The sequence below is a fragment of the Phyllobates terribilis genome, unplaced genomic scaffold (genome assembly GCF_046119375.1).
Source record: "Phyllobates terribilis strain yellow unplaced genomic scaffold, ASM4611937v1 Scaffold_3__8_contigs__length_932513732, whole genome shotgun sequence".
Classification (NCBI taxonomy): domain Eukaryota; kingdom Metazoa; phylum Chordata; class Amphibia; order Anura; family Dendrobatidae; genus Phyllobates; species Phyllobates terribilis.
The window spans coordinates 50,791,127-50,806,199 of NW_027362763.1; the positions used below are offsets into that span (position 1 = coordinate 50,791,127).

The window sequence follows — 15,073 nt, forward strand, 5'->3', positions numbered from 1 at the left end:
CTGCGCCATATTTACCCAGTCCACTCGCCCGTGCAGCGTCACCCTGACACAAAGGCTTCGCTTATTTTAGTTTCGCTCACACAGAAATGGAATTTTTCCCGGTCACTCGGGATTACAGCTCCGGGGTGTTTGACTTGTGCAGCGGCTGCGGCCATTTGTCACAGGTGACATGTTTGGACAGATTATGACACGCGGATTATGGATCTGATTCCTTTACCCTATGTGAAATTTAAACAACAACCGCCCTGTCCGTACACGCGATCCCTGAGCCGTCCTGCGCCAACAGGGGGGTGTCCGAAATATTCCTAGGGGCTGATTTACAATGTGATCAGGGGGTTACACAACCTGCAAAAGCCATTAAAGAAGGACTCCAACTTTCCTCAGACCCAAATCTCACGCATCAACACTTCTGAAAAAGACAATCAACGGGGTTTAGAAAAGTATTTCATGTAACCCGGTAATCACCCCAAAAACTAACAGAGACCACACATCAAATAAATATCTAACCATCAGATGCCTCAAATAAATAGAGACCCCCAGGATGACCCCCCATTATATACAGACCTTCAACCAGGTCATTTGTAAAGAGACTCCATCTTTACAGACCCCAAACAAGACCCCTCATTTATAGACCTCAGGCCAGACCCCCAAACTATACAGACTCAAGAACAGACCCCCAATCTAAACAGATCTCAATCTAGATCCCCATCTATACAAATACCAAACTAGATTCCCATCTATATAGTCTCCAAACTAAAACCCACTCTATGAAGACCCCCAATCTACACAGACTTCAGACAAGAATGCTAATCTATACAGACTCGAAAACAAAGACCCCCAAACTACATAGGCCTCAGACCAGATCCCCAATCTATACAAATCTCAAATTAGACCCCCAATCTACAAATACCAAACTAGATCCCCATCTATATAGACTCCAAACCAGAACCCAATCTATGCAGACCCCCAATGATACAGACGTCAGACCAGAACCCCAATCTGTATAGACTCGGAAAAAAAAGAACCTCCAACTATCCAAGCCTTAGACCAGACCCCCAAGCTATACAAATCTCAAACTATATCCCCAACTACATAAGACTCCAAACCAGATCCCAATCTATGCAGACCTCAAAACTGATCCCCAATCCATACAGACCCCAGACCAGACCTCCATCTATACTGAACCAGACCCTTCAACTGTGCAGACCTCAAACCAAATCCTGATCCACACAGACCCCAATCTATACAATCTATTGTTTACAGGCCCCAACTAATATAAACCCCAAACCAGATCCTCCATTTATATGGACCCCAGACCAGTCCCCCCTCATATATACTCCAGAACAAACCCCCATCTGTACAGACCCCAGACCAACCCCCCACAATCTATAAGACCTCAAACCAGATACTCATCCATATAGACTCCAAACCAGATCCTCCATTTATATGGACCTCAGACCAGTCCCCCCTCATATATACTCCAGACCTGAATGCAGAACAAACCCCCCATCTATACAGACCCCAGACTAGTCCACCAAACTAAATCCCAGAGCAACCCCCAAAAAATTTATAACACATCAAACCAGATACCCATCCATATAGACTACAAACCAGACCCTCTATTTATTCAGACCCCAGACCAAACCCTCAAAACTTTACAGACCCCAAACCTGAATTTGCATCCATACAAAACCCAGACAAGACTCACAAACCCCAGACAAGACCTACATGTGGACAGAACTTGGGCCAGGCCCTTCATTGCGAGAAGTGTCAAACTCAAGGCCCGTGGGCCAAATCTGTCCCGCCATGTCATTCTATGACCAGATCTCCATACGGGTGGAAAGCCGATCGGAGCGGTGTTGAAGTGTGCGCCGGAGCTCAAAATCTAAGATGACAGCCTTCCCTGTGCTGGTGCCATGCCCTCACCAAAATACTGGCTGCGTTCTACATCGACACAGCCAGTGCTTGGCGAGCTGATGCCATCTTGGAATTTGACATGATGCAGCGATCGGTAAAAAGATTGGACGGCGCCAGCACAAGGAGCAGGTGTCATCATTGTCCGAGTGAACAGTGCATGCCGTGATCGCAGTCAGCCTGCACAAATGGTGAACGCAGTGATCGCAGTCAGCCTGCACAAATGGTGAACGCAGTGATCGCAGTCAGTCTGCACAAATGGTGAACGCAGTGATCGCAGTCAGCCTGCGCAATTGGTGAACGTAGTGATCGCAGTCAGCCAGCGCAAATGGTGAACGCAGTGATCGCAGTCAGCCTGCACAAACGGTAAACGCAGTGATCGCAGTCAGTCTGCACAAATGGTGAATGCAGTGATCGCAGTCAGTCTGCACAAATGGTGAATGCAGTGATCGCAGTCAATCTGCACAAACGGTGAACATAGTGATCAGTCAGCACAAACGGTGAACGCAGTGATCGCAGTCAGTCTGTACAAACGGTGAACGCAGTGATCGCAGTCAGCACAAATGGTGAATGCAGTAATCGCAGTTAGCACAAACGGTGAATGCCCTACTCTCTTAGCCCTACTACCCAGGGACAGCTCTCTTAGCCCTACTACCCAGGGACAGCTGTCTTAGCCCTACTACCCAGGACAGCTCTCTTAGCCCTACTACCCAGGGACAGCGCTCTTAGCCCTACTACCCAGGACAGCTCTCTTAGCCCTACTACCCAGGACAGCTCTCTTAGCCCTACTACCCAGGGACAGCTCTCTTAACCCTACTACCCAGGACAGCTCTCTTAGCCCTACTACCCATGGACAGCTCTCTTAGCCCTACTACCCATGGACAGCTCTCTTAGCCCTACTACGCAGAGACAGCTCTCTTAGTCCTACTACCCAGGGACAGCTCTCTTAGTCCTACTACCCAGGGACAGCTCTCTTGGACAGTAGGGCTAAGGACAGCGTTTTTAGCCCTACCACCTAGGGACAGCTCTCTTACACCCCATGTACAGTCTGTGCATTGCAGTCCGTGCTCGTACCATAATGCACAGACGTGTGCATGAGTCCTTACAATTTAAATTGGCCCTTTGAAGGCAACTACAATGCTGATGTGACCCTGACTGAAAATGAGTTTGACACCCCTGATCTATACCAACTCCAAACCAGACCCCAAAAAATACAGACCCCAGACAACCCATCTACACAAACCCCAGACCAGACCTCTATCTATAGAGACCCCAAAACGATGCAGACTCCAAATGAAATCCCCATCTATACAGACACCAGATCAGACCCTCAGGCTAAGTGTCCACGATGCAGAAATGCTCCGGATTTTTTCCTGAGCGGTTCTGCATCTCCCTGGCAGAAAAAAACGTATGCGGATTGTACATGCGGATCGTACATGCGGATCGTACATGCGGATTGTACATGCGGATCGTACATGCGGATCGTACATGCATTTTTTCTGCCAGGGACAAGCGTTTGTCAAGCGCTTTTCCAAGCGATTTTAGCATCACTTGGAAAGTGCTTGAAAGTTGGTCACACTATATAAATCCATACAACCTGGCATGGATTCATATTGTGTGACCAACATAATGTAAAAAAAAAAAAAGAATTAGAACGTAAAAAATAAAAAATAACCTTATACTCATCTTCTGATGGCCCCCTGTCTGCTCCCGGCGTCACTGCTGGCTCCGTGGCAGGTATCGGTAATGTAAAAGAACCTTCCATGACGTCAGCGGTCATGTGACAGGTCACGTGACCACTAACGTTATACAGACCCTCAATCAGCCTCCCAATCTATACAGATCCTCCATCCATACAGACTTCAGAGTCAGACCCCAATATATGCAGAACTTAGATCATGCCTCAAATATATACAGACCCCAGACCAGACTAGTAAGTCTGGTCTGGTAAGTCTAGTCTGCAGACACCACCCCTGTCTGTAAAGACCCCACACCAGACTCTTAAAAAAATGGAATTCCGACATGTTTTTTTAATATTGTTTTTATAATATTCATTCATCAATTTCTAACATTTTCTATATGTGGCCAGATTGTAAATGGGTGTGTCTAGGGGTGTGGTTAAGGGCATGGCCACATTTTGGCCTGGAAGAAATCCCCACTTCAGGGGCGTACCGTCCATAGCGGCGGCCCTCGCAGCTGCTATGGGGCCCTTGAGACAGGGGGCCCGATGTGAAACCATATCGGACCCCTCCATCCCCCATCACAACTTCAACAATATCTGCATCCTTAGGATGCAGATACTGTTGAAAACAACCAGGCTCGTTCAGGACCTCCCAGAGGATTCGGTGGCCCGGAGTCGGCAGGACCCACCTCTTCACCTCGGGCTGCACTGTCAGGCACAGACGATGCCTCAGTATCTGCTCTGTAAGTGCAGGAGAGGAGGCTCCATCCACAAGCTCCTGCCTCCAGCAGAGCAGAGCAGCTGATCACAGCATGGCCCCTGCTCTGTAATGTACAGCTCTGCTCTCCCCCTCCTGCCTTCAGCCCTGCAATTAGCAAGAAAGCTCTGCAGTAGGGTCCTGGGAGATGGGAGGCTGCACCAGAGAGAAATGCATCATGTGCAATCATCTGCAGAAAGGGTAAGTTCACATGTGTGTGTGCATATATGTGGGAGCATATGTGTGTGTATGCATGAGTGTGTGCATATGTGTGTACATATACAGTGAAGGAACTACAAAAAACCTCTGACTGCTGTGCTGCCAACAAGGGTTTTGCCACCAAGTATTAAGTGTTGTTTGCCAGAGGGATCAAATACTTATTTCTCACTGCAAAAATGCAAATAAATGTATCTAATTTATACAATGTGATTTTCTTGATTTTTTTTTGGATATTCTATCTCTCAATGTTAAAATTAACCTACCCTTAAAATTATAGACTGTTCATGTCTTTGTCAGAGGGCAAACTTACAAAAACAGCAAGGGATCAAATAATTATTTCCTTCACTGTATGTGTATGCGTTGTAAGGTTGCAGTTGGACAGGTTCTGGACGGGTGGTATGTGTCCCCCAAGTGCCATGCTTCGGTGATGTAGGACCCGGAGGAGCAGGCTCCAGAACACATAGTGCTGAGAGGTATTTAACAGGCCCAGATTACAGGGCCGGGCTTTACGAGCAGCTGAAAGAGCTGGGGGTAATAGCTGCTCACTTACCTCCAGTCCAGGTCTTGGAAGGCTGATTTAAGACAGCTGCGCCTGTCTCTGTCTGTCTGTGTGTGTTGGGCTAGGTGAGAAGACCTTGCTGAAGGCAGAGAAAAGCATCTGCATTTAAACGTCTGAGGCCGCGCTGTACATGGACTTGTTAGTTTGTGTATTGTTCTGTTATACCTTTTTGGAACCTGAAAGAGGCTGTGATATCTTTGTTTCCTGCCTGGTTCATGAAGCATTTAATAAACCACCAGTTTGTTTGAACCTACAGACTGCATCCCTGTGTGAACCAGCGCCTACCACTGAGCTGACCCTTCACAGTGTGTGTGTGTGTATATATATATTTATATATACACTAGCTATTGAACCCGTTCTACGCCCGGGTGGCGAGCATTTTTATTGGTATATGGTCTCCCATGCTGGTGTGTGCTGCCCCCCCTCCTGGTATTTGTGCTGCCCCCATCCTGTCCCCACCATCCTATCCTGGTATGCATGGCACCCCTCATCCCCATCCTGGTATGCATAGCACCCCTCAGCCCCAATCCTAGTATGCATGGCACCCCTCATCCCCATCCTGGTATGCATAGCACCCCTCAGCCCCAATGCTGGTATGCATAGCACCCCTCAGCCCCAATGCTGGTATGCATGGCACCCCTCACCCCCAATCCTGGTATGCGTGGCACCCCTCACCCCCAATCCTGGTATGCGTGGCACCCCTCACCCCCAATCCTGGTATGCGTGGCACCCCTCATCCCCAATCCTGGTATGCATGGCACCTCTCATCCCTATCCTAGTATGCATGGTACCCCATCCCTCATCCTTATCCTGGTATGTATGGTATCCCTCATCCAGGTATGCATGGCGCCCCTCATCCCCAATCCTGGTATGCATGGCTCCTCATCCGAATCCTGTATGCATGGCCCCTCATCCCCAATACTGGTATGCATGGCACCCCTCACCCCCAATGCTGGTATGCATGGCACCCCTCACCCCCAATGCTGGTATGCATGGCCCCTCATCCGAATCCCGGTATGCATGGCACCCCTCATCCCCAATCCCGGTATGCATGGCACCCCTCATCCCCAATCCCGGTATGCATGGCACCCCTCATCCCCAATCCCGGTATGCATGGCACCCCTCATCCCCAATCCCGGTATGCATGGCTCCCCCATCCCCAATCCTGATATGCATGGCTCCCCTCATCCCCAATCCTGGTATGCATGGCTCCCTCATCCCCAAAACTGGTATGCATAGCTCTCTCATCCCCAATCCTGGTATGCATGATACCCCTCATCCCCAATCCTGGTATGCATGGCACCCCTCATCCCCAATCCTGGTATGCATGGCTCCCTCATCCCCAATCCTGGTATGCATGGCTCCCTCATCCCCAATCCTGGTATGCATGGCACCCCTCATCCCCAATCCTGGTATGCGTGGTACCCCTCACCCCCCAATCCCTGTTATGCATGGTCCCCTCACCCCCCCAATCCTGGTATGTATGGTCCCCTCACCCCCCAATCCTAGTATGTGTGGTACCCCTCACCCCTGGTATGCATGGTCCCCTCACCCCACAATCCTGGTATATGCATGGTCCCCTCACCCAACAATCCTGGTATGTGTGGTACCCCTCACCCCCCAGTCCTGGTATGCATGGTACCCCTCATCCCTTTCACACTGTACACACATACAAAAAAAATAAACAGTTATACTCACCTTTCTTCTCTGTACTCCAGCGCTGCTGCGTCCTGTTCTGCCGGAGGCCGGGGGAGGAATGCGGCGCCGGAGCACCACGCTGTCCGGCGCCATTTTGCTGAAGACACACTGTAAATGTGTCTTCAGTAAAATGGCGCCGGATAGCGCTATGCGCACGCGCCGATATGATGCCTCACTCCTGCCCCGGTCTCCGGCAAAGAGAGGCGCCGAGGCAACGCTCCTCCCGGTCAGGTAAGTATGCAAGTATGGCGCTGGAGATCGCGGTATGCGTTCAGTGCCTACTCATACCACAATCTCCTGCTCCATACACCTCCTCTTACCTGTAACGGCTGGATGCGTGCTTCTGTCTGGAGCCGGACTGAGCGTCACGCATCTCCCGTTATATTATATATATATATGTGTGTGTGTATATATATATATATATATATATATATATATATATATATATATAGTACAGACCAAAAGTTTGGACACACCTTCTCATTTAAAGATTTTTCTGTATTTTCATGACTATGAAAATTGTACATTCACACTGAAGGCATCAAAACTATGAATTACCACATGTGGAATTATATACTTAACAAAAAAGTGTGAAACAACTGAAAATATGTCTTATATTCTAGGTTCTTCAAAGTAGCCACCTTTTGCTTTGATGACTGCTTTGCACACTCTTGGCATTCTCTTGATGAGCTTCAAGAGGTAGTCACCGGAAATGGTTTTCACTTCACAGGTGTGCCCTGTCAGGTTTAATAAGTGGGATTTCTTGCCTTATAAATGGGGTTGGGACCATCAGTTGTGTTGTGCAGAAGTCAGGTGGATACACAGCTGATAGTCCTACTGAATAGACTGTTAGAATTTGTATTATGGCAAGAAGTAAAGAAAAACGAGTGGCCATCATTACTTTAAGAAATGAAGGTCAGTCAGTCCGAAAAATTGGGCAAACTTTGAAAGTGTCCCCAAGTGCAGTTGCAAAAACCATCAAGCGCTACAAAGAAACTGGCTCACATGAGGACCGCCCCAGGAAAGGAAGACCAAGAGTCACCTCTGCTTCTGAGGATAAGCTTATCCGAGTCACCAGCCTCAGAAATCGCAGGTTAACAGCAGCTCAGATTAGAGACCAGGTCAATGCCACACAGAGTTCTAGCAGCAGACACATCTCTACAACAACTGTTAAGAGGAGACTTTGTGCAGCAGACCTTCATGGTAAAATAGCTGCTAGGAAACCACTGCTAAGGACAGGCAACAAGCAGAAGAGACTTGTTTGGGCTAAAGAACACAAGGAATGGACATTAGACCAGTGGAATTCTGTGCTTTAGTCTGATGAGTCCAAATTTGAGATCTTTGGTTCCAACCACTGTGTCTTTGTGCGACGCAGAAAAGGTGAACGGATGGACTCTACATGCCTGGTTCCCACCGTGAAGCATGGAGGTGGAGGTGTGATGGTGTGGGGGGGCTTTGCTGGTGACACTGTTGGGGATTTATTCAAAATTGAAGGCATACTGAACCAGCATGGCTACCACAGCATCCTGCAGCGGCATGCTATTCCATCCGGTTTGCGTTTAGTTGGACCATCATTTATTTTTCAACAGGACAATGACCCCAAACACACCTCCAGGCTGTGTAAGGGCTATTTGACCAAGAAGGAGAGTGATGGGGTGCTACGCCAGATGACCTGGCCTCCACAGTCACCAGACCTGAACCCAATCGAGATGGTTTGGGGTGAGCTGGACCGCAGAGTGAAGGCAAAAGGGCCAACAAGTGCTAAGCATCTCTGGGAACTCCTTCAAGATTGTTGGAAGACCATTTCCGGTGACTACCTCTTGAAGCTCATCAAGAGAATGCCAAGAGTGTGCAAAGCAGTCATCAAAGCAAAAGGTGGCTACTTTGAAGAACCTAGAATATAAGACATATTTTCAGTTGTTTCACACTTTTTTGTTAAGTATATAATTCCACATGTGTTAATTCATAGTTTTGATGCCTTCAGTGTGAATGTACAATTTTCATAGTCAAGAAAATACAGAAAAATCTTTAAATGAGAAGGTGTGTCCAAACTTTTGGTCTGTACTGTATATATATACACTGCTCAAAAAAATAAAGGGAACACTGAAACAACAGAATATAACTCCAAGTAAATCAAACTTCTGTGAAATCAAACTGTCCACTTAGGAAGCAACACTGATTGACAATCAATTTCACATGCTGTTGTGCAAATGGAATAGACAATAGATGGAAATTATTGGCGATTATCAAGACACACTCAATAAAGGAGTGGTTCTGGAGGTGGGGACCACAGATCACATCTCAGTACCAATGCTTTCTGGCTGATGTTTTGGTCACTTTTGAATGTTGGTTGTGCTTTCACACTCGTGGTAGCATGAGACGGACTCTACAACCCACAGAAGTTGCTCAGGTAGTGCAGCTCATCCAGGATGGCACATCAATGCGAGCTGTGGCAAGAAGGTTTGCTGTGTCTGTCAGCGTAGTGTCCAGAGGCTGGAGGCGCTACCAGGAGACAGGCCAGTACACCAGGAGACGTGGAGGGGGCCGTAGGAGGGCAACAATCCAGCAGCAGGACCGCTAACTCCGCCTTTGTGCAAGGAGGAACAGGAGGACCACTGCCAGAGCCCTGCAAAATGGCCTCCAGCAGGCCACAAATGTGCATGTGTCTGCACAAACGGTTAGAAACCGACAACATGAGGGTGGTATGAGGGCCCGACGTCCACAGATGGGGGTTGTGCTCACAGCCCAACACCGTGCAGGACACTTGGCATTTGCCACAGAACACCAGGATTGGCAAAGTCACCACTGGCGCCCTGTGCTCTTCACAGATGAAAGCAGGTTCACACTGAGCACATGTGACAGACGTGACAGTCTGGAGACGCCGTGGAGAGCGATCTGCTGCCTGCAACATCCTTCAGCATGACCGGTTTGGCAGTGGGTCAGTAATGGTGTGGGGTGGCATTTCTTTGGAGGGCCGTACAGCCCTCCATGTGCTCGCCAGAGGTAGCCTGACTGCCATTAGGTACCTATATGAGATACTCAGACCCCTTGTGAGACCATATACTGGTGCGGTTGGCCCTGGGTTCCTCCTAATGCAGCACAATGCCAGACCTCATGTGGCTGGAGTGTGTCAGCAGTTCCTCCATGATGAAGGCATTGAAACTATGGACTGGCCCGCCCGTTCCCCAGACCTGAATCCGATTGAGCACATCTGGGACATCATGTCTCGCTCCATCCACCAACGTCACGTTAGACCACAGACTGTCCAGGAGCTGGCGGATGCTTTAGTCCAGGTCTGGGAGGAGATCCCACAGGAGACCATCCGCAACCTCATCAGGAGCATGCCCAGGCGGTGTAGGGAGGTCATACAGGCACGTGGAGGCCACACACAATACTGAGCCTCATCAGGAGCATGCCCAGGCGTTGTAGGGAGGTCATACAGGCACGTGGAGGCCACACACAATACTCAGCCTCATCAGGAGCATGCCCAGGCGTTGTAGGGAGGTCATACAGGCACGTGGAGGCCACACACAATACTCAGCCTCATCAGGAGCATGCCCAGGCGTTGTAGGGAGGTCATACAGGCACGTGGAGGCCTCACACAATACTGAGCCTCATTTTGACTTGTTTTAAGGACATTACATCAAAGTTGGATCAGCCTGTAGTGTGTTTTTCCACTTTAATTTTGGGGGTGACTCCAAATCCAGGCCTCCATTGGTTAATAGATGTGATTTCCATTGATGATTTTTGTATGATTTTGTTGTCAGCACATTCAACTTTGTACAGAACAAAGTATTCAATGAGAATATTTCATTCATTCAGATTTAGGATGTGTTATTTGAGTGTTCCCTTTATTTTTTTTAGCAATATATATATATACATACACACATATACTGTATGGAGGACCATGGGGAGTGCATAATATTGTATGGCGGACCATGGTGAGTGCATTATATTATTTGGAGGATTATGGGGGGTGCATTATACTGCATGGAGGACCATGGGGGGGGGTGCATTATACTGCATGAAGGACCATGGGGGGTGCATTATACTTCATGGAGGACCATGGGGGTGCATTATACTGCATGGAGGACCATGGGGAGTGCATTATATTCTATGGAGGACCATGGTGAGTGCATTATACTATATGGAGAGTTATGGGGGGTGCATTATATTGTATGGAGGACCATGGAGAGTGCATGATATTGTATGGCAGACCATGGTGAGTGCATTATATTATTTGGAGGATTATGGGGGGGCGCATTATACTGCATGGAGGACCATGGGGGGTGCATTATACTGCATGAAGGACCATGGGGGGGTGCATTATACTGCATGGAGGACCATGGGGGTACATTATACTGCATGAAGGACCATGGTGGTGCATTATACTGCATGGAGGACCATGGGGGTGCATTATACTGCATGGAGGAACATGGGGTGCATTATACTGCATGAAGGACCATGGTGGTGCATTATACTGCATGGAGGACCATGGGGTGCATTATACTGCATGGAGGACCACGGGGGTGCATTATACTGCATGGAGAACCACGGGGGTGCATTACACTGTATGGAGGGCCATGGGGGTGCATTATGCTGTATGGAGGACCATGGGGGTGCATTATGCTGTATGGAGGACCATGGGGGTGCATTATGCTGCATGGAGGACCATGGGGGTGCATTATACTGCATGGAGGACCATGCAGGGTGCATTATACTATATGGAGGGTTATGGGGCTGAATTATATTGTATGGAGGACTATGGGGGGGGGGCATTATACTGTATGAAGGACCATGGTGAGTGCATGATATTGTATGGCGGACCATGGTGAGTGCATTATATTATTTGGAGGATTATGGGGGGCGCATTATACTGCATGGAGGACCATGGGGCTGCATTATCTGCATGGAGGACCATGGGGTGTGCACAATATATGCACATACATGTTAGGGGCTGTGAGCATCCAAATGAATGAACTGAAAACCTACATGCCCAACCAATCAGCACAATGAGCATTCGACCAATCGGCACAATGAGCAACCAACCAATCAGCAAAATGAGCAACCGACCAATCGGCAAAATGAGCAACCGACCAATCAGCACAATGAGCAACCAATCGGCACAATGAGCAACGACCAATCTGTACAATGAGCAACCAACCAATCGGCACAATGAGCAACGACCAATCAGCTCAATGAGCAACCGACCAATCGGTACAATGAGCAACCGACCAATCGGAATCGGCACAATGAGCAACCGACCAATCGGCACAATGAGCAACGACCAATAGGCACAATGAGCAACGACCAATCGGCACAATGAGCAACGACCAATCAGCACAATGAGCAACCGACCAATCGGTACAATGAGCAACCGACCAATCGGAATCGGCACAATGTGCAACCGACCAATCGGCAAAATGAGCAACCAACCAATCTGTACAATAAGCAACCAACCAATCTGTACAATGAGCAACCGACCAATCGGCAAAATGAGCAACCGACCAATCGGCAAAATGAGCAACCGACCAATTGGCAAAATGAGCAACCAACCAATCTGTACAATAAGCAACCAACTAATCTGTACAATGAGCAACCGACCAATCGGCAATGAGCAGAAGAGGAGAAGAAGAGGAGAAGAAGAGGAGAAGAAGTGGAGAAGAGGAGAGAAGGAGAAGAGAAGAAGAGGGGAGGAGAAGAGGAGGAGAGAAGGGGAGGAGAGGAGGAGTAGAGAAGAAGAAGAGGAGAGGAAGAGGAGTAGAGGAGGAGGAGAGCAGAGGAGAAGAGAAGAAGAGGAGAGGAGAAGAAGAGGAGGAGAGGAGAAGAAGAGGAGGAGAGGAGAAGAAGAGGAGAGGAGGAGAAGAGGAGAGGAGGAGAAGAGGAGAGGAGGAGAAGAAGAAGAGGAGAGGAGAAGAAGAAGAGGAGAGGAGGAGAAGAGAGGAGAAGAAGAAGAGGAGAGGAGGAGAAGAAGAGGAGAGGAGGACAAGAGGAGAGGAGGACAAGAGGAGAGGAGAAGAAGAGGAGGAGAGGAGAAGAAGAGGAGGGGAGGAGAAGAAGTGAGGAGGAGAAGAAGTGAGGAGGAGAAGAAGTGAGGAGGAGAAGAAGTGAGGAGGAGAAGAAGAGAGGAGTAGAAGAAGAGGAGCGGAGGAGAAGAAGAGGAGCGGAGGAGAAGAAGAGAAGAGGAGAGGAGGAGAGGAGGAGAGGAGAAGAGGAGAGGAGAAGAAGAGGAGAGGAGGAGAGGAGGAGGAGAGGAGAAGAAGAGAGGAGGAGAGGAGAAGAAGAGAGAAGAGGAGAGGAGGAGAAGCAGAGGAGAAGAGACTAAGAGGAGGAGAAGAGGGTGAGCTGGGAAGGGGCGCAGGGAGCACTCACACTGTCCCCAATGTGGCCGCACCGTATAATACCCCATACACTGTACCCGCACAACATAACCCCAGATAAGGACACAATATGATACACATTATCATAATCCCGTACATTATATGACGTCACCCCGGTATTACACCTCCCCAGTGACGTCACACACCGGCAGTATCCGGCCCGGTTACCTGTGGTCAGCGCAGGATCTCAGGGTCTGGGAGACGAGGACACAGCGGCGTGCGTCGTTGTTATGGAAACTGAAGGGAGCCTCTCATCACGCCAATCACAGAGTGGGCGGCTCTGACCACGCCTCCGTCACTGATCGGGGGGCGGGAGGTTTCTATAGCGACGAAAGGAGAAACCTGAGAGTGGAGAAAAGAGGCAGCTGTGATGGGCGGGGCTATCGAAGCTTAGACTGACGGGAGGGCGTGGCGTTACCAATGGTGAAGGGTTGGTACATTCTGCATCCGGGGCGTGGCTACACTGCGGGGTGTGGTCAGAGTTTGTAGATACCGTTTTGCTGTAGGCGTGGTCTATCATTGAAGAAACGGCGTGGCGTACGGGGGCGTGTATACTAGAACTGATGGGCGTGGTTCTGGGAGCTGGAGGCGGGGTTTGTTCCTGCCCCCAGCAGGGAGAGCAGAGCTGATCATTACACGTCTCGCCCTGGTCGTGTGCGGAGCTGCTGCAGCTGCTGCTGGTGAGTGCGGGGGATAATGTCACATCCAGGCAGAGGAGTGATCGTCTGTGCCGGGAGCGAGGCGGAGGGACAGGCTATAGTCTATATAGAAGGGGCGTCTGTACAATGAAGCGCAACCTGATGATACCAGACTATAAGAATAACAATGTGCTGCACTATATAATGTGTTGTGTGTGTACTTACTATACCTAGCTGGAGAGGAATGGGTTAGTGTCATTATTATTTATTGTCATGTAAATATGCAGCAGTGTACATGAGATAGATAGAGAGATAGATATATATATATATATATGGCTGCAGTGCAATAATATATCATGTTACAGTGTAATATTGTATCAGGTATAATATATATAACTAGCAGCAGTGTAATATGTTACAAGATCTTGTAGTATTGTGTATTAAACACTGACATTATGCTTTATTTTGTTGTACTATATTAGCTGTAGTGTAATGTTTTATAGTATTGTGTATAAGTGTGTAATAAAAATATATATAATATGCTCAGCGAATAATAACAGATCACACTGTGCGATATCACATGCTGCTTATGACACTACAGCTAATAGATATATATATATATATATATATATGATATCAGCTGTAGTGTAATAAGCAGCATGTGATATCGCACAGTGTGATGTCACCTATTAGATGATATTGCCCCCCCCCCCCCCCCCATACATTATACATTAACCCCCTCCCGTGCTGCGGCCCGGCCATTTTTGTCCATCCTCGCTCTATTATCAATCATTATATTATCCTCCTGTGATTTATAGATGACTATGTATCAGTGTCGGCTATGACGTCGGCTGTTGTTCCGTGTGCCCTGGGCTGTGTATATATATATATATAATATATATACACACACCCTGCACCCGATGTCTGTGTGTGGTGAGGACGGCTCCATACTGATACATTATAACGTGGCCGGATTGTGATTATTGATGGAGGGGCCCAGGGCTTTGTCATCACTGATCCTGCACAGGTTCAGGCGACGTGTGGATGAGGCCTAGGACAGTGCAGGGTAGGTGCAGATACAAGTGTGAATTATGATATATGTCACAATGTGTCACTGCACGATAAGGCTGCACATGGTCACCGGCGACTTGTTGTTGACTATTATATTGCACTGAAGATGGGATAGCAGAGTATACAGAGAAGACGATGTGTATATAGAGGGTATTA

The 15,073-nt window shown here is 48.5% G+C and overlaps 2 protein-coding genes across 3 annotated transcripts in view; one reads left to right on the forward strand and one right to left on the reverse strand.

Moving 5' to 3' along the window:
- FBXO16 (F-box protein 16) overlaps nucleotides 1-13,533 on the reverse strand; it is a 44,198-nt gene extending 30,665 nt beyond the window's left edge. Inside the window, exon 1 of the mRNA XM_073673872.1 lies at nucleotides 13,377-13,533. The gene's annotated coding sequence lies outside the window, so the exon portion shown is untranslated. The remainder of the gene's footprint in view (nucleotides 1-13,376) is intronic.
- Nucleotides 13,534-13,767: 234 nt separating this feature from the next.
- Nucleotides 13,768-15,073, forward strand: part of FZD3 (frizzled class receptor 3) — a 65,553-nt gene continuing 64,247 nt past the window's right edge. For both annotated transcript variants that reach the window (XM_073673873.1, XM_073673874.1), the window contains exon 1: nucleotides 13,768-13,888. The gene's annotated coding sequence lies outside the window, so the exon portion shown is untranslated. The remainder of the gene's footprint in view (nucleotides 13,889-15,073) is intronic.